The sequence below is a fragment of the Acromyrmex echinatior genome, chromosome 8 (genome assembly GCF_024713525.1).
Source record: "Acromyrmex echinatior isolate Ae372 chromosome 8, ASM2471352v2, whole genome shotgun sequence".
In the NCBI taxonomy this organism is placed as follows: Eukaryota; Metazoa; Arthropoda; class Insecta; order Hymenoptera; family Formicidae; genus Acromyrmex; species Acromyrmex echinatior.
Genome location: NC_141859.1, coordinates 7,003,276 through 7,027,825, shown reverse-complemented (window position 1 = coordinate 7,027,825; position 24,550 = coordinate 7,003,276). Strand labels below are relative to the sequence as shown.

Sequence of the window (24,550 nt, the reverse complement as noted above, 5' to 3'; positions counted from 1 at the left end):
TTCGTATAATAATTGCTTGCATCTTTAAACTAAATATTTGCTGTTGTTTCTTGTCGGTATTGAACAATTTCTCAAAATATATAAATTTAATAATGCAAACGTCAGTTTTATAAAAATTTTTAGCTTTTTTCGAGATTATTTTGTGTAAAATTATTTGCTATGTGCGTGGAATTATCGCGCGTTCGCTCTCACCATGTCATTTTGGCAGTGTAATTCCTCCACTCAGAAAAAAGTAATCGTGGAAAAAGCAAAGCAAATCGTGCAGGCACACCTTCCTCGTTCAAGATACGAGGTCCGCTCGATCAAATCCACTTTATTTTCGATAACGATTGCGATTCTTGGAAGAGTAACCCTTGGAGAAGAGGTCGGGGAGAGATGTAAGGATAGAAATCGAAAGGGCAAAGAAGCGATGGAAAGACAGAGGTATACGAAGTGAGAACTCCTCTCGCACAAATAACGAGAGTTTAATTCGATGAATTGCCGTGCCAAAGTTATGGTTAACCCGAGAACGATTGGTTGCGGCCCGATTGACCAATCTGGTTTAATTCTTGATAATAAGAACGATTTAAACTTATATGTGCACATTCCTTGCTTTCTTTTCAAGAGAGCATACATATAATATAAGAAATATAATTTATTATATATTATATTATATATTTATATTATTATATTATATATTACAATATAAATTTTATTTAATCTAAATTATGTAAGATAAATAAAAAATATATAAATGCACGAAATAAAAATATTAATGTATTTAAAATATATACTTTTCTAGTTCTTTAAGAAATTTGTGATTAAATTCCGTAACTAAATGCTTCACTATTAAAATAAATGACATACTGTCTTGTTTCTTTATCATCTTTATCATCTGTCATATTACCTTTAATAAAAGTTGCACTACTAATTGATTCGTCTGAGATCTTGTTTACACTAAGCCCATTTTTTATATATTAAATATTGGTCTAAACACGCATAGAAATAGTAAAAAAATCTTTTCACGAAGAAATTGCTCATTATATTCCAGCAGATATTCCAAATTTGTTTCGTTAAGCGAAGTTTCCATCACATCATCTCCACACAAATCGTTTGAAACTTAGAACATCCGTGGGGATGTACCTTATCTGTGTACCCGTCGAGCAGAGAGAAAGATGAAGAGAGGGAAAGAGGAAGGCAGGTAGGACGAAGGAACGAGGAGGCGAGAGGTTTTCCAAAGGTTATCTCTCGTGCCAGAGGCCGCCGTGCGGAGGCAATTTCCGGGTTGGCTAGAACTTGCTTCCGGCTTCTAAAACTGCCTGTAGCGCTTTAACACCCCCAGTACTCTCTCGGAGAGACGAAAATCAATGAAGGCCCGCGATTTAACCAGAGTTGTGGCGCCGTCAGTTCGCATTCCGCGGTTGAGCGTTGTAAACCTCAAAATATTAAAACGAGGAAAACGTATTTATAATAAAATTACAATTTATTCTTTAAAAATTTTTCATCTCTTCCAAGAGAAGCAAAGATTTATTTCATACATCGCAAAGAAGATTTATTTTAAACCTACTATATAGTAAAAAAAAATCTAAAATACGTTCTATTTAATTGTATTATTATCATTGTAACGAGACTAAAAAATCGATTTTACGAAATGGCTAATGTAATTTATATTCAATGAGTTTAAATTGAATTAAAACCACATTCCATTTGCATCCGTATTTTCCATTAAACAATGCAATCTGCATTTCACACTTCATTAATATCTCGCTACACAAATCTACTTCCGCTAAAGTGAAAATACCAAATCCTGAATGTCACCGATAAACTTCATCAATCCGCATGAAAATTCCATGAAGATTTACAAAAAAAAAAAGCGAGTTTGTAATCTCGAATATAATTCGAAAAAATGAAAGAGGGATATTGTGAGTGCCTGTAAATTTTGTAAATTATTATTTCTATCAAATTTGAATACTTTGTGATGCGAGATTGTGTTTGGGGATATTGGTTGAGAGGTCATTACATAAGCATCGGGTAGCCCTGCGTAACCTCCACTGATCGCGAGCAAGCGAGTGCCAACGAATGAGCAATTAACTGCAATTAGGGAGACTAGCCTACTTCCTAAACGAAGTCGAGCCGAAAGCTTGATCTCTATGTCGGCTTTTTTAGTGCTTCTTGGTTCTCCATTTGATTTGTACACTGAAAATCCTATTTAGTTAAATTAACTAATCTCTTGTTTAAATGGACAAATAAATCCTTTATTGATGCAATAAAATAATTTAAAATAATTTTTTAAAACAAAAAGTTTGCTTATTGTAATATTTTACTTGGCTCTAATAACACAAGTAAAATGTAACGAAATTTTTTGCTTCAACTTAATTAATTTATTGCATCAATCAAAGATTTGTTTGTTTAATCCAAATAGGAAATTAGTTGATTCAACCAGTTCTCAGTATGCGATTGAAAAACATTGCTGTAATTATTCAACAACATTATTCGATAATTTTTAATTAATAAACGTATTTTGGTTGTGGGATATCATTTAAATGTTATTTATGATATTTAATATAAATAATAAATTAATATTACAATTATTGATATTAAAGTTTAAATATCAATTAAAATTCATTTGAATATTATAAACTTCACAAGTTAATAATATTCAAATGAAAATAAAAGAAATTGATAACGATGTAAAAAATTATTAGGTGTTGGAATTAATTCGTAGCGTTTTTTAATGAAAGAATGTTATTTATTTCACATGAGCATTAAAAAATACATTAATGAAAGTACTTCCCATCACTTGTAAAACGCTACGAATTAATACCAACACCTAATAATTTAGTTACAGTATTACGTACATACCGATATCGACACAAAAAGAATATCTAGAAGGATAAAAGAATATTTATAAGGCAGAATATATAACGATATAACTATATATTAGATCGCTGGAAGCGCCATATAGATGTAATTTCATAATTCACACAACCTGACGTCTACATTCGATAATCCGCCGAGCCGAAATAAACTTCGTCGATGCGATGGAAACTCGCTTTCCCATCTCGCTCTCTCTTTTCCTCTCTCTCTCTTGTTTCATCGTTCTAGTGAGCATCGGTCGAGCGAGCACCCGCTTGAAAATAACTTCTCGCCCAATTACGCGACGACCTCTTTCGAGCTCGGCATACCGCGTCCGAGTCGACCGAAGGAAGATTCGTCGGGCCTGTTCGCGAGCCCGAACTCTCTAATTGAGATCATTTCGACTCGGTTTGCGCCAATTTAGAGATAACCGCGAAAGTTTTGACCAGCCCGGCGCGGCGCGATCCGTGCGGTTCAGTGGCTCCGTGGAATCGGTGGAGCCACGTGCATCCTCGTGCTGTCGCGACGTCGCCTCGCGACGATGACAGAAATTTGACGCACGCGATGTGATCCGATCGACGATCGAACGCGCGACGCTCATGTCAAGTTTCATCGCCACGTGACCCCCGTACGACCCTATCCGTGCCCGTTAATTCAGACAATTTGCGACTGTGTGCCTCTCTTTCCTCCCTCATCTCCCACTTCTCTGCTCTCTCATTATACTTCTTTTCTCGCCTCTCCCACCCGCTGAATTTACTCTCGTTCCTTCGCTCTATCCCCTCGAACCAGCATTGCCTTCTGCCACCGATCTGCGAGCTTGTTTTAAACCGTCGGTTATTTCGATTTGTCGGTTATGTAGACTATCTCCGCGAGAGATGATAGCGAGAGCAACAATCCAGACTGCACAACGGATGTTAGCCTCTCTTAGAACGAGGATCAGAATTAAATATATAGAATGAAATAAATTTTAAAAGATTTGTTTAAAATTTTGAAAGATAAAATTTTAAGATTTTAAAATTAATTAATCTCCTTGATTCTTACATTTAACTCCAAAAAGGAAAATCTTTTAGCGGACATTCTTTGAAGTTTCCAAATCCGCAAATAATAATCAAAAAATAGTATAAAAATTAAGTAGAATTAGGAGGAGATGGTATTGTGACACCCCATTTGATACAATAACTTGGTTAATAATCAATATTTAAATTAAAAACTTAACGATTATATTTGTTAAAATATATATGTGTAATTAAATGTTAAAATGTATCTTAAAAACATTTCAAAATCCTTGAAAGTAGAAATGCGTTATAATAAATGCTGATTATTGTATTATATATTGGCATATTAGCGTCATGACGTCACGAGGAGAATTACTGAACAAATAATTCAATAAGTAATCAGTAGAATTCGCTTAATATTAAGGTATTATCAAGGATATTATGACCATGATATTTAGTCATAATATTATACTTAGAACTCTATATATAAAAGAGCATAACGCAATCGTTTTATCTAAGTTGAATATCGACAAAATTTCTATTGACCGCCATTTTTGATCCGATAGTCTATCATCCAATAAGTGCTTAATAGTTCTTTATGATTATTAGAGTCTGCAAATTGGCTGACCTTTGCGAGACTCTTTTATATATAGAGCTCTAATAATATCAGCTTCTCCTCTAATATATTCAAAGACGATACTATTTCTATGTATTAAAAAAAAAAAATCTGGACTACATATACTACTTCTGCATGTAAAATCTACAGAAATTTTCAGTGTAACCATGTAATATAGAACTTGTAGTTGCTGTAAAACAAGAGATTTCTTAAAAGGCCTCAAGTGTGCCCAGCAACGTTTCGTGCAATAACGCGTCCATCCGCGCGAGGATTAAAGTACTTTTGTAGCCCTAATGATCCTGAGTCAGGACGTTCGCTTGACATGTGATACTTATCATCTCTCGCGACAGGCATGAATTCCTCCGGCCGGCACAATGCGTGTCACGGAGAAACGTGAAGAAGGATGCGAAGAGGGGGAGGGGAGGGACGCGTACGTCGCCTAAAATTCGCAAAGTGAGGAAGCACGAAAAGAAACAACGAGGATCTCGTTGGACGCCGGGGCGTTTGAAAGAAGAAAGGCTTTATCGCGTGTATAGGGACTTTATGCAACCAATAATTGTACCCGATACAAAAGACGCACCCGGTACAATGAGAGATATAAGCGAGACGGGCGAGCGGTGAGAGAATTTCCTACGTGATTACGGGGGAAAATTGAAGGGTCCTTTGTCGGCACCGTGACAAGAAGGACACGGTGCAACAAAGTACACCATGTACATGCGATCCCGTAACAAGGAGAAGGCGCGCAACGAGAGATCGAGAGATCAGCGCTCGGGTACAGGGTACGCGGAATCGGTAACGAGGAGCCGCCTTGGGCTGTTTGACGAAAAACGCGCCAGGAACGCGATGAGAGCCCGAGCACGATAACGGAACATAGACACCGCTCGTACAAAATAGTCATACGTATCCGCGCGCATACACGTGACGCGTGTAATAAGATTCTTCAACTAATCCGAGTCTTTCCTTAACGATAGCGTCAAACATCGATAGCTTCCGCGTTGTACAAAAGTAAAAAGTTAAAGAACATTCGACTTTCCATCGCCCAGACGGTACACAAATCTTACTCTTATTTTAGCTCGAAAATAGAAAGAGAGAGAGAGACGAGATCTAGAATCTAAATTATTAAACATTTACTTCTTCAGCTAATTATAAACGAATCTTATTTCCACAAAATTTTAATTTAATGCTTAATAAAATATTGAAAATAAAAAAAAAATGTAAAGACGTTTCTCATTTAAGAAGATTTTTATTCGGAGGAAGTCGGAGTTGCGGGAAAAGGCGTAAAAATATTGAGATACTTAACGAAACTTTGATCTCATATTTCGAAATTCCATCGCGCCGAGAATTATTAGCTCTCGAAGAATAATGTTTCACCGAATCGCGGTAAGCCGAAGGTTTTGCGACATAATGGTCGCGACACGATATAGGGTTATCCTTCCGATATGTAAACCACAGAAGGAAGGATGAGGGAACGCCATCGGGGTATCAACGTTTCGATGTATCGATGTCTTCGTCGGCTCGCGTGTCACGCGGACTCATAAAGGCGCGCTCGTAATCTCGGCACGAACGCTTGTAATATCGTAGATATTTATAGTCATTAAAAAAAATATCTTAATTACATCGATTTGTCAATTTTAGAAAATGAAATTAAAAACTTAGACGCGCGAATATCTTCTCTTCTCTTAAAACAGAAATTAAATTCAATTGGTAACGCTGCAAATTTCATATCGAATATATTCTAGATAGACAAAATTTCTTAGTTTAATATGAATCTTATTATACCACTATTAATATCAATAATATGTCTATTATGATGAAAATTATTTCTTATGTTATAATTATCGAGTTAATCGGCAACTAAACTTATGATGTTCATCTTAATCTTCTCTGTAATTTAAAGTCATAATAAATTCGTACGTTTTGTAAATGTCGAGGTGTTAATTTGACAAGTGAGAAGTGAGAAGTTAAAAATTTCTGTAACTTTAGCGACTTCGTCTCTTCGAAGACGCCCGATTTTCGAGCGCGACAACGACTTTACGAGCCGGAGAGTAAGGTGGTATCGGTATTTCTTGCGGTTCTTTGTCCCGCAGTCCGTGCACCAACCTCACCTCACCTGTGCCACGCCACTTCGTCCAGGTAACTCGATCACGCGTGGCGTTCCCCCCACAATTCTCGTCCAGGTTCTCTCAGTGTACCGGTGTCCTCTCTTCACTTCGTCGGACCTCTGCTTTCTTCGTCACTCTTGCTCACGTAAAAAGCTACACGCTCGTCCTCGGTTGTTTCCGTCTCTCTGAGATGGAGGTGATGTGATGGAGGTGGTGGTCCCTCCCAAGTACTACGAGGTGGATCGAGTAGCGGCCACTTCCGGTAAGACGCCGCTCGCCGTTGTTCTCGCGTGATTATTTCTCTTCTAGTGAGACGATCGATTTACGTTAATCTTATATCGTTATGGGATAACTATGTCTTTCGCGAAAAGAAGCCGAGAGGAAATTTGTTCGTTGTACACGGAGAGAACAATTTTGCTGAAGTATCTAAAAATTTAGTTACAACTGAAAATAATTTTATTGGATCGTAAAAATAATTACATAGAACGTTCAAGCTAAATCACTAGAATCAGAATTTTTTTGCAGTATTGTTCATCAAGTTTGAATATTTTACGTAGTAGTTAGTTGGATACTCCAACAAAATTATTTTCAGATCTGTATCTAGCTAAATTTTTAAATACTTTAGCAACAGTTTTTAGCAATACTTTTTCTTTAATGTAAAATTTGAAAAATAGCAATTAACGAAGAACAGAACATTATATAATAACAAAAATGTAATTTACGATATTTTGTATTTACAAAAGAGAAATCCCGATATCTACGATATGCCTACATGTCCATATTCATATTAATTTCTCGACCTTTAATTAATTAGTTTGTCTATATTAAAAAATTTAATTTATATTACCAAATTTTATATCAGCTAAATTAATTCGTTTCCTATTTAATTAGACCAACTTAAAGAGTTAAGAAAATAGGATATTTGATATATTTCGGTATCTCAAATACTGACGGGTTTTTATAAAATTAAGATGCGATATTTTATTAAGTGCATGACGAATGACAGCTCCGTACTTGCGAAAATATTCAACATTTATCGGTCTAGCCAACGTATTTCAGTCGCGCAGATCGTTTAAAGTACTGCTCAATTTTTGTCGACGCTAATAATCTTCACGGTTTGCGAAATGACGCGTCTTGATTTCTCTGCAATTTTAATATCGTCCAGCTGCCGTTTTTAGATAATCGATACTGCGGTAAAAATGACTATTGGTCATCGATATTCTATAAAATCTATAGCGGGGCGTACGTCGACGTAATTAACGACGTATTTCCACGTTAGGAATTCTATTCTTATTCGTAATATAACTTCACAAAATACCTATTCGCTCCTTTAATTTTGTTGATGCGATTCCTCTTTTTTCCACGTATAAATTTTAGAGTTTTATTTTCAAATTCACAGATTTTTTTTTCTAATTTCTGAGAAAAGTTTTTCAGGATGATTATTAAGATGGCGAATTATTCTTTACTGAACGAGTAATTACGTTAACGGAACTCTTGATCATACGTTCTACAAATCTTTATAACGACTCCCACGGTTTCAGATAGTCGCAGTTCGGTCGCGAGAGAATTCGCGGAAGCTGAAGGCAAATAAAGTACGCTCGATGATCACGGCGAAGCCAGGCAGGGTGAGACGAAGTGAGGTGAGGTGAGGTGAGATACAAGAAATCTTTCGGTAGCACGCCAGTACGTACGTCTGGAGTCCCGTAACGACGATTGCTAGTAACCACTACCAGTGTTACCAGACATTACTCCGCCGGGTGGACGGTATAGTTACCGCGCCGACCGGGGAAGTCATTACGGAGAATACGTTGCTTTCACCGAGCATAGGAATCGAACGGTCCTACCATGAAGAGGTGAGGAAACACCGTTGGAATGACCCGGGGACCCGCGTTCCCCTGATCCTCGGGAGGCTTCCGAGTCGCGATCGTCGCCATTAGTTCCACCGCCTACGAGAGAATTCTTTTTCGCTGAATATCTCGCGTTTCCTGATCCGGATCGACTTAAGATAAGTATACAGAATTCCTCTCGAAGATCACAATTTTTGGAATAATCAAAGTAGAAATGTGTGCATTTTACAGAAGAGAAGCAAGTTGAAAAGAATTAAATTGTAGAGACACAAATAAACTTGTATGTGCAAATAAATAATATAAAATTATATAAAACTTAATTATTTAAAAAAAATCGATTTTACACTAACATCTACTTTAAACCACTTCGCCAAGATGTCTCGTAGCCAATTTATTGGACTGCGAAGTTAAATTGCGAATATAAAGTTCGTATGCAGGACACTTTTAATCTTACTTACTTTGAATTTTTGTTGCACTTTTGTGTTTCGAACAAACATATATTTAAATTATACTTTTAAAATAATATGCATGCTTTTATAATATCGGAAAAGATATTACGTGAATAATGTATTACAACTCATAAAAAGTGCACATGTATGATAACGAGTCACACACAAGTACGGTAGTTAACAACCGATGCCGCCGCGTCCGAGAAGGATGAGCCTTAACAGCAATCCATCCGTACTCTTCTCACGTTCTCATTACGAATTCATAATCGTTCGTGCTACACGAGTCTCCTCCTCACGGAGGGATCAGAAAGAACGGGTGAGAAGCGCGTCGGCGCGCCTTCAGGGGCAAAATCCGCTCGAACGTCGGTCGAAGCGAGGATGATGGTTCGCGGGAACGACGGCGACGAGAGACGGTGGTGACGAGTAGCTTTTTGCCGGGGGGGAGCCAGAGGCATCGGGAGAACCGACCCGGTGAACCGAGGTTCCCGGGGACAGAACGGTACCCGGTGCCCTCCTCCGCCAACCCTCACGGTCGGGATGCCGTGGCGCGGATATGAGGAACACCGGGGCCTCCAGGGTCCCGCTTCCCGGATTCCTATGCGCTTCTGCCGATCGACCTAAACGTGTGTACGGTACATCGCCACGTTCGCCACGTTCGCCACGTTCGCCTCGTAAGGCAATACCGATGCGCTCCTTTACCGGCAAAATAGCATTATCGCTTCACCTCGCGACTAACAACGCAGCTTACACAGGTGAACGAGCGAAATTCTAATGCGGCGAAACGAAATGACACGGTACGGTTAATAATAAAAAGAGAGGGGTACATAGAAAATGAGAGGGAGTTACGGTGGAATGCAGATAACTAGTGTACGTTTTCGATTCAAATTTCGATTAAAGGAAATAAAATCATGTAACGTTGTATGTGTAAGTATGTAATGCGAAATAATTTCAAAAAGTTGTAAAAATCTGCGCACCAAATGTGATATACATTAATAGAATAAAGAAATAAAATATACACTTTCTGTCCTTGGAAATAAATTTTTATGAACGTTTCCTAAAATGTGCCGATGCTTTAATTTATCAATTAAATCCGTCATACGCGGCAAATGTTTAAAATTGATTTTCTCGAAAATAAAATCTCATATGAAAAATGTTATTCTATTTTAATTTACTTCGAATTGTACATTCGACAGAATGGGCAATATTTTCAACAATTTATAAAGTAATAAAATTTATCGTATGTGAATATCCTGTTTTATTGTGTATTTTAAATTAGGTACCTAGTACAATATTAAACACAAATATGAGCAGAGATAACAGTCTACAGCGAGGTCCATTAAGTCGAGACATAATTTAAGTGCATATGTATCCGGCGAAATTTTCGATTTATTTTTTCATGTAGAATTTCTCTCTTCCCGGTTGTGCATCCACCAGCTCACGAACGTCCTTTATAATTTGTAAATCTATTGGGTGAGTGCAAAAATTGCCGATTTATTATTTAAAATTCAAGCAGCTGCAACTTCGTTAAAAATAAATGAAATTTTAATTTAAAAAAAGAATTTAAAAGCTTAAAGTTTCTACTTTCGCAAGATCATTATGTTTTTTCTGTGAATTTGTTAATTGTTACAGATTAAAAATGTTCCTAAGATTTTTGTATTATTAATTTATCACGGATTAAATAAAAAAAAAACATTTTGACCTTGATTCCATATAACTCCGTTAAAAATCATCATATTGCAATTTAAAATAAACATATTTTTAAAGCTGAAACTTTGTTCTATCGAACAGTATAATTTGAGTAAAAGTTACATCGTAAATTTACATAAAAATTTTTTGTAATCGGTATAAACTTTTGAATTCACTTGATATTTGTATAGACATATGCGATAAAAAAATTCATATTAATCTATAAGTCGCTTTAAATTTTGTATGATTTCCAGAATACAAAAGACGCGCGAATTTTGTCATCATTGATCGCACTTTGATATCTTTTCATCTTTAGTGATATCGAAATAATAACGGCGGACGCACCTTCTTTTCCCCGATGACTTCTCCGTCCGCGTCCACCTGCGTGCAGGTGTATTTGTACGAGATTCTCCGAGAACGAGGAAGTGGCACCTGGTTGGAGGAAGCCGTTACGCGATATCGAATCTTTTCCCCAGGACACGAAGAACCTCGAGGTCGAGGTTCTCGCCGATTCTCCTTAGAAATTGAGTGTTTCAAAGCGCCTGATATTATTGATTAAGCGTATAATTCGGTAATGTATAATAAATCGAATTACGGTATCTCATACCACCAATTAGAAAAATGCATAGGCGTTACTAAAGTTCTTCCTATTCCAGGCAAAGTGAAAATATACATATACAATAAGACTCTAAGTAAAAAACCTACCATGTATAATAGCCGCGATTTTCCGATTACGTATTGCGCGGCGCGTAACGCGGATCGTATTGCCAAGAACGATCTCGCAATCGACGAAAGTAACTGACTCGCGTATGTAACAGAAGACTTATCACCCACTTGATATCGCGAAACGTATCGAAGAGAATAACATATTCGGTTCCGCTATCTCTCCCTCGCAAATCCCATGCGCTTACCCACACGGGCGCGGAAATGAAGACGCGCGTTTATGTAATGAAAGTAGTTCCGTTACATCATACACGTGCAATTCGCGCTTTCTTAATTGGATTACAAACGGCGCGTTCACTGCGTAACAATTCCATCCGATCGGGAAATAAGAAGAGCAACGTCAATCGATGATAGAAAAACAGGCAACGCCGATACTTGCGTCATCGGAGATAGCTGGTTATCGGGGTGTTTCTTGCCACTGGCGTATGATCGATGCGATCGATCTCGATCTCGACGATCTCTCGCGGCGGAAGCCCCACCCGTTTTACCTGTTCTACCTACCCGGCCGCGTTGGAACGAGGCGTTTCCATATAAGAATCCTACTCGCTTCCGGTTTCTTCGCGACTGGTTTTGCGAATGGCTGCGACGTTTGATGTACGAGTATACCGTTCGATCTTAGCAGTAGCTCCAGATGATCAATGTCTGATATCACGTAGCTAATATTATAGACTAATCCGCAAGCAGTCGCTTTAATGCAGTCGCTAAGAATGACATGTTGTTTAAATGAAACATTTTTCTTTTTTTCCCCCCTCTCTCTCTCTCTCTCTCTCTTATGCTTTATAGAAAACACATTATAAATAAACCAATCAAGTTTTTTTAATTTACTAAATAGTGAATACACAAATGTACAAATAACATTTGAAAATAGAAACGATAATTAGTCATCTTAATCAGATATATTTATATCGATTTGTTATTTTACTTTTAAAATATACTTAGTAAATATTCCGCAAGATTATTTGCAAATTAAAATGTGCTATTATTTGTGTGTGTAAGAAAACTATATACATACAAGGTATCCCAAAACTGACGATAAATATTTTAAAGACTCTTTGTAACATTTTAAGACGAAAAGTCTAATACAAAAATGTTGAGGCTAAGATAATTTTCAAGTAGAAAGAGTATAAAAATTACGAATGGCAGGATTAAAATTTCGCGCGCTCAGGAGTAGCAAGATGATCAGTATAAAGACACAGAGTAGTTGGAGGAAAATTACTCCCACTCCTTCTATTTTTTCTGACTTCTGCGGCGTAAATCCCAGCGCGGCGTATTTGCTGGAGTTACCCTAATATACTATAATTTAGTTTAATTATTTTTGCAGAACTAAAAAAACAAAACAAAAAAGTTTGAAGACATCAATTTATATTTGATAATGTGCGTTGTATAATGAATCTAAACCACTACAAATTATTGAACAGCTAAAAATAATCTAATACGATTAATACGTATTAATATATTATTGTATATAACAAGATGATCGATCCCAATTAAAAATGTCAAAATAAAATAGCTAATTCTATCAATTATTACATTTAGTCTCAAAATTGGCAGTATTTATTTCCCTAATTATCTTAAATCCCAAAACGATCTATTTGCGAAAGCTCCATTAATTTTTGAAAACTAAGGTGGCTTTCTGATAATACCAATTTACCGACAAAATTAATCGACATTATCTGACATATAATTTAATTTTATCATAATTATTAATTTCCGATATTTGCGTCTTAAAATATTTGATATCTATCAATATTTTTCGCAGAAATCCTAACTTCTTGAAACAAGAGAAAGACGTGGAATTATTGATCTATCGATAGTCAGACAAAATTTATTGGACTGATAAAGCTAATTAACATTAGGCGATTCCAGTTCGAGCGTAACGCGATGATCGTAAATGTTCCCACGCTCGAAAAAAACATCATCGTTGCCATCGTTGTCGTCGTCATCCTTCTTTTCCTTCTTCATGTCGTTACGCAAGTGCGTATGCACGTCGAGGATCGAAGAACACTCTAAATACCGGAAACCACGCCCTTCCAATCAAGATATCCGATGGAGGATCTGATTTTCCTCCCGTCGCTCAACAATCGATACCATTTTAATGTTATGTCGCCGCGATTGCGATAGTCATGCGATGCTACCGTAAAATTAAATAATATAGAAACAAAAACAAACCTTATCGCGTTTAACTTGCACACGCATTTTTGCTATACAGTTGTATAAATCTGAAATATAAAGAATTCAGAAACTATTTATATAATCTCTTTAATATTTAGTATTAACTAAGTTAGAAGATTTATTGCCTATTTAATTAAATACACATCATTAGGAAATACCGTAATAACAGTAATAGATATCTAGCTAATTACTGTAATTATACCTTAACATTTTTTCTTGATTTGTTGATTTAAAGATACGATAATTTATGGAGAGATACGATAATTTATGAGGTGAGAAAAGAGGGAAAGAAACACAAAATGTTATATTCATACAAAAAGATTCATACAAAAATTGCACGCTGCAACTTCAAAGTAAATATATTATTAATAAATGAAATAAATATAAAACACCACTTTAAGATATTAGACACAACTGTATAAGTATCAGTTCATTACACTGAAAAATATTTCCTAAATTTAAGTAATTCATTTTTTTAATAGTTCCAAATAAACAGTAAAAGAAATATATATTTGGAATTATTCAAGAAATTAAATTACTTGAGATTTAAAAAACTTTTTTTTTTCAGTGTAATTAAATGTATTAATGAGATTCATATCTCGAGGTATATTCTATTTCCTCGCGTGTCTTAATCACGCCGACGATGACAATGCCCTTTCTGCGTACTTTACTACCCTTCCGATTTAAAAAGCCGCGCGAAAGTACCGCGTTCCTTTCCTTTCCTTGCTCTATCCTATTTCACTCTCCCACATGTACCGACGCCGTTGTCCTTGCACAATGGTCCATGTAATCAGTGGCGAGTGATCGTCACCCGACGCGTATACCAACTCTTTCAGCATACCCCCTTTTCACCCGTCCGCAACCCTCCGCGACGTTTGTCCTCCTCCCTTCCGCATTCGCCCCCCCCCCCCTCGAATTCCTTTCAACGTTTTCCTCTCTTTCCTGCGCTTTTCCTCAGACTTCGCCAGGATCACAATGACGTCGGGGATTCGTCATTGTTCCATACGACCGTAAAAGCGATGCAAAAGCCGTGGCAAAAGCGGGACGGAGCAATACTTTAATGCGGCTGCCCCTCCTATTCCCTTTTTCGGGACCCTTCATGTTCCCCGTCACCCCGTCGCTCTTTCGATCGCCGGCGAAAATCTCATCATTTAGAGTGGCTCGGCATGTAAAGCGCCGCGTCACACAGCGTCGGTGTGAAGGCCCGTTCATGAACAATGGAAACAGGCATCGGACGGCCAACAGAGGCGAGGAAGACGTTCCTCTGAAAGATAGAAACCCTTTCGTTTGCAGAAGACCGCGGCACGCGTGTCTCGCTACGAAATGAACTTTCTTCCTTTTCCTCTATTACAATAAACAATGAATATAAAATAATATGACTATGATAATATCAATTTCACTTTAAAAATGTCTAATAAATAATATAAACTTTTTCTATATGTATGTGAAAATTATTACTTTTTCCTGACGCATTACTGAGTAACGTGAGTGAGGTAATATTATTGTTTCGCCTTCAACACTAGCTACAAATTGAATTAATTAATCTCAAACTGTGAATTGTTCCCTTGAATATAATAACCGTACGTGTACGTGGATAAATGAAAATTTAATTACTCTGGATAAACAATCATTATTAACGCGATGGGTGATTCTTAAAACACAAAATTATATTTGGTATAACATCTTATTATTAAAAAAAAAAACCGGCCAAAATCCACAAACTTCTCGCACAGTTAATGCGCTACGTCGTCGCTGAGGAAATTTTGAAAAATCGATTTCTTCGTGAGATTTTCCCTCTCTCTTTTCCCTATTCCTCGGCACGTGGTCTGCTTAAATAGGACGCGTGTACGGGACTTAGATTGCATAGACCCAGGGGTGTGTTACCATGGTGGCCGCGCGTGGAAGGGTGCACCACATGGTTTGAACGCGCGCGGGGGATGAAACCGACCTGGGACATGGTCCGGAGGGGTGGACGACGCCATTGCCTATATGTGGGGTGGCACAAAGGAAACCGGAGTACTAACCAGGGCATTAGCAGGGAACCTACGCTTCCGACAAACAAGTTCAGCCCTCGGCCGAACCTTCGTCGGGCCCCCCTCTCGACATCCCCATCTCTTTCTCCCTATGTCACCCTTTGGGAGCCGCGCGACCTCGTTTCCAGGGGATGGAAGTCCGGTCCGCGTTGCCTCATATCGATTGTGGGGAGAACTATAGGGCACCGGCTTCCGTTCTAGTTTTGAATCTACGAATGCTGTCCATTCAACGCACCGCAGCGTCTCTAGAGAAATCGGAAGCTTTAGCTCATGTCGGCGCAATGACGCGCGTTCATCATATTCGAATAAAACCTGCTCGTGCTTCCTATAAGCAGAAAAATATTTGCACATGACTTATACAATAGGAAATTTAACAAGATAACGCAAAAAGCTTGATTATTATGAAACTAAAATATAATCTAGAAAATAATCATCTTAGAAAACATTATATATATATATATATATATTATATATATAAGATTAGTAATACGTAATTTTCGATCTCGTTAAACTTTATCGAATTACAAATATCTTTCTGTTCCTAAAGTTAATTCAGGATTCATTATCTAACTAAAAATATTCGTTGATCTGTTCTAGCGTGCGTTTGTGAGTCGTACGGTCAAGAACGAGTACGATCGACTGTCGCGTTACGATCGCGCGTCCCCCTAAAATCAATTAAAGTTGTTCGAAACTATCTGTGTGTACGAAGAGACCGAGTGGCTCCCACATATCTCGAGAGCAACTCCTCTCTCTACTTCTCTCCTCTCCTCCGCGTTCGTTCTAAACCGTCGCCTCTCTCGTGTGCACGCACACGTTCTCTCTATCTCGGTTCTCTTCTCTGTCAATCGGTCATTTGATTGCCCTCACCGCCCCTCCCCGTCACCGCAATCCCGTCGAATTAACCCGTGGAGTCAGAATCCGCTCGAGCACGAGGTGAAGTAATGGTCGGAGAGACGTTCCCACTTAGTTCGACGTGCTCGGTGGCGCGTCACCCGCTCGTGCATCGGGATATCTTTCTTCTTGCCGAGGCATTTGCCACTTAGGCGCTTAGAGAAGAGGCCGCATGATGCCAATAAACTTCTACGTTGCGAATAATTTTGAATTCAAATGGAGAAAATTATAGATAAGAAACGTTCGATGCATACTCTACAGCGGAACTCTTATATTAGACAATACGTAATCGAAATCGTAAGGCTTCAAGAAATAAAGCAGAAACTCAAAATAAGCCAATGTGAGCTGACACATATTTGCGTGTGAAATATATATTAATAGATAAAATACAATTAATTAACGTGTTAATCCTGTTTTTGAGATATCCTCAGCATAATAAAAAAGATTAATGGGTATTTTCATTTATAGTAGAACCATGTTGTTATTGACGAATATCTTATTAGATTTTTTTCTATTCAGATTTTCTCAACAAAGTCTTCGCAATTAATTATGCAATTAATACGTCGTCTCTTAAAAATAAAATAAAAATAAAATAAAAATAAAATAAAATAAAATAAAATTAAATTAAATTAAAGTAAAACCTATATGTATATTTTTCTATGCAAAATTTTTTAACTTAATCAAGATTAGTAATATTAAATTTTTTCGAAAAACAAAACGTTATTCATTCAAAGCTGCGTGTTAAGCAAAACTAATTTTCTCAAATACTCACAAGTTGGAAATTTTGCTAGTGCGAATTCCCATCTGCATGTGTCATTTATAGATTAATTGCAAGTGTTATGCGAAAAAAATTATGACTTCGCTGGACCAGTCTGTTCAAATAGAGTTTAGAACTCCGTCGACAAAAATTGAGAAAAGGGTGCTAAGTCCGCTTTAACCGTCGATCACGAGTTCGGGTGCATCCACCCCCTGCATCTCTCGTTTACCACCCCTAGACGCGGACGCACCCCGAGAGTGTTTCGCGTATTAGTCATTCCTGGCGCAGCTGGGATCGGTCCCCCGGGGGTGCCGGTCGTCGTTCCCCCTCCTCTTACTCGCAATACCGAATCAATCTCGGCTTATCCTGCAGGAGGGGTAGTTGGACTACTCTCGGCCGGCAGAGACCCCACGGATTTTTGTCGTCCTCCGCTCCCCTTTGCGTGGTCATTGGTCCAGGAAACTGGGCTCCCGCCGAGAAATAGCGACCACGTCACACTATCGAACCACGAAAATCGATCGGGATGCATTGATAATGTCTGTCCGATGGACAGTTAAAGCCCCGCTACGAACGACGTGTGACAAACATTGTGAATATTAGAAAAAGAGGATATCATTAAAAAGTAGAAATCTTTTTTATATCCTCTTGAACAGGTAATTTCCATTAAATCATTTCTTTAATTATATTTTATAATACATTATTATTATGTTATATTATATTATAATCATATATAGCATATATTAAAAAAGAAATTATTTAGGATGAAGCACAAAGTTGTGTTTTTTTTTTAAGATATTTTAAATACATGCTTTAAACATTATTATTAAACATTACTATTAAAAAACATATTAAAAACATATTTAAAACATGCTTAATCGATGTTTTTAACATGGTTTTTTACTATGTTTGCGAATATTTAACTTGTTTTTTTTATCAACCCTGATGCGCGCGCGCGCACACACATATACACAATAATTTCTCAAATTATACAATCGTAACAATTCTACATTACATACATATTTATAGAAATTATTACATAAAAAATATTTCATGCATTAAAGATATATGTATATATTTTTATAAGATATATTATACCTTGATAGTAAAAAATTTTCATTCTTTTTAATTAATCATCTATTTCTTGAAAACTACGGATTAAAAAAACAACGGAATAAAGTCATGCCGTAACTATTCTGATAAAAGTAATAAGTATAAGATGAAAGGAGACACGCACTAATAAAGTAGAAAAATAGAAACGCTCAGTTGATAGATAATAAATAGATCACACAACACATATAGTGAATGCGATCGGTTCCATATAATTTAGCCACGAAGCTTATCACCGAGACCAATTTTTCCCACATCAATAACCAACTCTTCGAACTCATAAAATTTAATTTAGATTTCTTCAAAGAGATTTAACTTTCGATGTCTTCTATTTTTATTGAATATATTGAATGACACTGTTCAACAATATCGACCGTATGTTCTATAGAACTTTTTTTTTTATTAAAACCGATTAAAAATTTTAAAACAACATATATATAAATTGCAAATTTTTAATATTAAAAAAAACTTAATATTAAAAAAAATTCTATGACAATATAATCATCCTTTTTAAATAAAAAATTTATTTTTTCAGAAATTTATTATAAGTATCTTGTGTAGATAAAAAAAAATTAAGATTAGGTATAACCAACAAATTAAAAAGCATATGTCAAGTATATATTAAAAAATTTAATAATTCTTCAATAAAGCAATGTCAACTTCAAAAAACGCTACAAAGATGAATTTTTAAGAAGGTATATCTTTGAAATTATTGTAAATATTGTAGAGATGCAATTCTTGTATGTTTAAAGCAATTCTTAATACTTTTCACACATACACACATAAAACTTATTGCAAGATGATTAAAATCCAAGAGAGATATAAATTCTCTATTTCAAAAGATAATCATTTTAATATGAGTAATAATGATTTATGATATTATATTCTTTTCAAAAAGGCATACAATAAGATTAAATAAAATCAATAGAGTATTTAATGCGCTTTAAAGGAAGATATATGCATTTCATTTCCTTCGACCATTACCTTCCTATCATTTCTATAATCATACCGGAGATAGCAATCAAAAATATTTATCTATCCGTATGTAGACTACATAAAACATATTATTACGAAAACGTTTAATTTAGTTTTACTGTAATCTTATTTATGTAAATACGATATAATTGCTCGTCTTTAAATATGTCCTGGAGCGACTAGAAATCAAAATGAAAAAGAAAATATATGGACGGATGTTCCTGTCTTGATAATACGTTATTAACGGGATAATGATAGCGACGAGACGAGCGACATACTAATAAAGAAGTGCAAAAATAAAGAACGCATTACAGTCTACAATGTTGCTCTTGCATACGGAAGATACTTTCGTTTCCTCTCGATCCTGCCATCGCATCGCAGTTATTAACTTAAACAGACTGTAGTTGAGATGATTTCAGGAAACGAGGAAAATTAAGCGTATCACGCGCTTTTGTTTTTATAGACTACTTCCAGTAATAAATTATTATTCTGAGAAGCAATAATAAATGCATATGTTAATGAAAAATCTCTTTTCAGGAAGAAATCTCTTTCTCTCCTTCTCTCTCTCTTTCAATTCTTTCTCGACAAAGTATTTCCATTTTAGCTCCGCAAGAGCTCTCAGTGAGCTTTAAGATTTCGATTAAATATCGGTTAAAGTTATCACAGCATTACGAATAGGTGCGATAATAGCAGTTGAATGTCTAATGATGTAATACTTGATGAAACCAATCTTATCGTGATGCGGATTTTAACGACTCTTGAAGGAGTAGCCTATGATTTCCGTATGTACGTTTCCTCTTCTCTCTCTTCTCATTCCTATCGTTAATTTAAACACGCTCCGGACGATAAAAAAACAACGATGATATCAGAAGAAGAAGAAGAAGAAGAAAAAGGGAAGAGTCACGAGAGGAAAGAGAGGAATGGAAGAAGGAACCTCTGCGTGACGTCGACGTGCCACTTTGTCCGCATGTTCGCGCGTGTCATTGACCGACATGCAACGCTCATTGGTGGCTGGAACGAGCGGCACGATCGCACGAGATGAGAACGAGAAGAAGACGAAGGCGAGGAGAGAAGGTGGAGACGACGGAGGAGGCCGGCAAACGAGAAGGGAGGGGACCGGGAGAGAGCGGGAGGACACTGCTGTGGCTAATCTAAAGGGACGACCCGCGGGGTACGTCGTTCGCTAATCACCCTGATGAAGCTTGATGGACCGGCAGCAATTGTTTCGAATGAGACCTCTTCGCACGCTCAACTCCGCTCGAATCACCTCCTCACTTTTCGAGCCGACGCGACGATCTTTCTGGCCGCGAGATGCAACCGGTTAATTAGGCTAACGGGGCCTCGCCGGATTTTTGTACGCACGAACACGAACGACGCGCAAACGCTCAATTTACTAAAAGCGCTCTGTATGCAATCATCGACATTTATACATATACATATGTATACGTCCGCCGCGGATGGCAGAAAAACGTTTAGCACGCGCTGATCGTTCGAAAGTAACTCTTATTATTGAAAAATAAAATTATAATGACAGAGAATTATATCCCTTTTTTATTATATTGTAAATTATTCCGTTAAGTTGATTAAATTCTCGTATCCTCCTATTCTTTCGTATTGAATTCGATGAAAAGGGGAAAATAAACGAGCAAAAATTAATTATAAAACTGTCTGACGATTGAACAAAATTTTAGCAAAAAATATTTTCACGGGACTTGTGAAGTCGACGCAAGAAAAATATATTCCACATTTAATTTCTTGCGAACTAAAGTTATTATTTTTGGTCCATTCTGGAATCCGTTTTGTCTAACGTCACATGTCCGCCAAATGATATTCATGCAAAATTCTTTGTCTATCTAATAACAGAGGAGAAACATCGACGGATCCATGATGACGGTCAGCTGATCGATCGATCCGGCAAGACACCGGTACATCGTTCGTCCATCCGTACGCGAGCAACGGCGTCGATAGTTCCAGCTGCGTGCCGCAATTTATAATCGTCGATCGGATCGACGGGTCATTATTCTCTCCCGCGAGATTTCACCCGCGGCTCGTTTTCTTTTTTTCTCCTTCCTCCCTCTTTTTAACGCGAGTCGTCTCTCTCCCTTAACGAACTTCGTCAGACTCCTTTTGCTGAGAGATTCAGAGATCGAACTCTTCCTCCGATAGTGCGTTTGACTTTTCGGGCAATTAAATATTGACGAAGCTAGTAATACCGTTTTTTGTTCAATAGTACGTTTAATATGTGTGAATATTTAAAATTAGATATCTATAAACATTTTTCGATTTTTTATTTTGCTCAAAATACAGGGATAGTTTTATTACAAAAATTGCTAATGCTCATTTTAGAGTGATTTAATATCAAAACTTATTGCTCATCAAAACAGATGAAAAATTACTAAATCATTGCTGTTACACAATGTGTAACAGCAAAATTAATTAAATTTTAATGAATTTTTATATTTTTTTTGCTATTCCGGTGAATTTTAGTCATATAATAAAAATGTCAGAGATCCACTTAAGTATCTAATATAGTGATTATATTATATAAATTAATTTAATGATTTATTTGTTTTGACGTACATTTATATTTCAATACATATCTAAATACGTTCGAAATTACTTCTGTTAAAATAGTAATGTATTCAAGAATTATAGAAATACAAAAATATAAAAACTGGTATTAATAGAAAAAGATTGTAGTCATTAATTCGATGTTCATGGTGGATATCTATGTGTATAATTCTTTGTAAAAAAAAATAATATTCGCTTTTGACTCCGTTGTAATCTCGGATTTTTAGCGGATCAAGCGATTCGCCAATATCTCATATAGGGTGAACGTCACCAAAATAAATTCGTTATGGATTCGCGGCTCGCACCCGGTCGCTCCCACGTATCCCCGGGCAGAGTTACACACGCATAATCGCCAGCACAATGCCGCCACAATGCTACCACCGAGCTGGCGTTTCTTCCCCCTTTAGAGTCGGAAAACATAAGCCGGCTTCGAACCGGCAATCGGAATTACACGGCGATTTTCGAGGCGCGCGTCGCGAACCGATCCGTCTCGCGATGCGCGTCTCGTTTTCCGAGTCAGTAGGATGTCAAGGGTTGAAACGAATGACCGATTCGATCATCCTCCCTTTTGCGTGCACCACGCCCTCAAAGGGACAGTTAGCTATTGTTGCATCGGCGAAAAAAAATATAAATCGCGCGAAATTGACGTCCGGCATCGGTCCGCGTATCAAACAGGGGATTAATTCGGAAAGCTTTATTCTTTTTTCATGTATATGTTTTTTCAGTGTTGGAGAATCTAAATAACTACCATGATTTCTCCTGTTACATCGTACTCAAAATTCATTTGTGAGAACGAATATGACTCCGATTTTTTGATAAAATTTTTACCTAATAACTTATCGTAGAAATTAAATTCTCAAAGTAAAACATAAAAATATCCAGTCGAATAGATTGGAAAAACGAAGTCGGATATATATATATATATATATATATATATATAAAGTCGTGAGAAAAGCATGTGGCCGGGTACGGCCCTGAAATTACAGATAGGAATTACAGACTCGGCCTCGCGGCAACGATCTCTAACGAGATTCGTTTGTAGTCGGAGAACGATGGCGACGATCTCAACGAGATCCTCTTGTGATCTACGATCGCGCGAACATCTCGGAAAGAACCGGTCTTTGTAGCCCGACCTATTGCTGGGATCAACGTGCACGATGGAAAAGTCATGGAAAGAACTATCTCGTTGATCTCTTACAAAGTGCGAATATCGCGTTACACGCATTATGCTTATTTCAATATCCTGTTCACGATGCTCTTCGCTTTAATTCATTATCGCATGATTTCATCAGATGAGAAGTTATCCATTAGATATTTCTCTTTTGATCCTCGCGATTTCGTATGAGAAACATAATAAGCTTGTCGAATGAATAATTGGTTTTTTTTTTTAATCGTCGAAGTAAATCCACCACTTTCGTAATGCTTACTAGATCTAAAAGAGATTGATCGGATTTAATTCGCGTTAATAACGCATTATGTATAATTCTGGAGAGAGAAGATTGACGGTTTAAATAGAAGTTATAAGAAATTGATAGAATACATAATTGCGCTTAGATATCAATTTTTAGAAGAAATTCTATAAACACACGATAAAAATATTCGCTGTGTAGAACAGAAAAATAAGTAATTGACGAGCGATGTGCTATCCGAACTTTGTTCGACATATTTATGCGAAACCAGGATTGGTAAAACGAAGCTAGTACCAGCAGTTACAAAGTTTCAGCCGCCGTGCTTCATTACTACGGCGCGTATCTTATCTTGTAGGGTACAGTAGACAGATTTGAAAACTCATCGCTATTGGAACGACAGTTCCGGCGCCGGTTTTGAGAGATACGGGTCGTATTATTATTGGTGGAAACGGGCGAGAAATGGAAAAGAGAGGAGGGACAAAAAAAAAGAGAGCACTCTGTGCAAAAGAGAGACAGGGAAAGAAGACAGAACGCTCTTTCGGTCCCGTAGAGGGTGCAAAAGAGGATAAAGAGAAGGGTGGCGGTGGACCTCCCTATTGACAACGGCTTTCATCTTTATAATTCAACCCCTCGCAACACCCTCGATCCATTTTGCCTTCTCTACCCCTGCATGCCGCGCTGTGATGCTTTTTTACCATCTCTCCCGTTCCGCATGTCGTATAACACATGGCGGAGGCGGACTTACGCCCTTTCTGGTCGCTGAAAAACCGACGCGGTGTTCCTCTCTGTTTCGCCATTATCCCGTCACCGTCACCGAGGTTTCATCCGCGAGATATATAGCAATGTTTCCACACAATTCAATCCGCACCGAGAGATTCTAATGGAAAACAATGTTTACCTCTCTGTCGACAATTAGACTACTCTCTAGAGTAACACGATATTTGCTAATTACGGAAATCATACCACATCCTGGAATTGACTGTCAATATAATAGATTAAATGTCAATATACATATAATTATGCTTCGCACGTGACGGTATGTATTCTGTACGCGTACCTAACTTTTAAATTATACTCGTGCTAAATAAAATATAAAATTATCGTAGATAAATATTGGTAGAAATTTAACTTTTATTCTAGGGGCACCTCTATCCGCAAGGAATATAAAAATATTTAGATGCGTATTAAAAATACTTATATCTTCGTCCTGTTATTCAGAGTTCTCTTATTTACAATTGGGTGAATATACTGCAATATCACGGTGCAACGTAACATGTTCGTTCTCTGGAAGCGAAATATGTATTAAGCGGCAGGGCAGTGTGCCAACGCGGTGAATTAGACACTATAAAATCTGACGACAGAAGCGCACGATCCGCTTATGC

At 37.1% G+C, this 24,550-nt stretch overlaps 1 protein-coding gene and 1 long non-coding RNA gene across 4 annotated transcripts in view; one reads left to right on the top strand and one right to left on the bottom strand.

The window, feature by feature from the left end:
- LOC105142969 (uncharacterized) overlaps nucleotides 1–24,550 on the bottom strand; it is a 125,934-nt gene that overhangs the window by 47,685 nt on the left and 53,699 nt on the right. The gene's annotated exons all lie outside the window — the stretch shown is intronic.
- Nucleotides 1,414–10,310, top strand: LOC147908717 (uncharacterized). The gene is made up of 2 exons (XR_015545956.1): nucleotides 1,414–6,810; nucleotides 8,090–10,310. It is a non-coding gene; the product is annotated as an uncharacterized LOC147908717 (long non-coding RNA).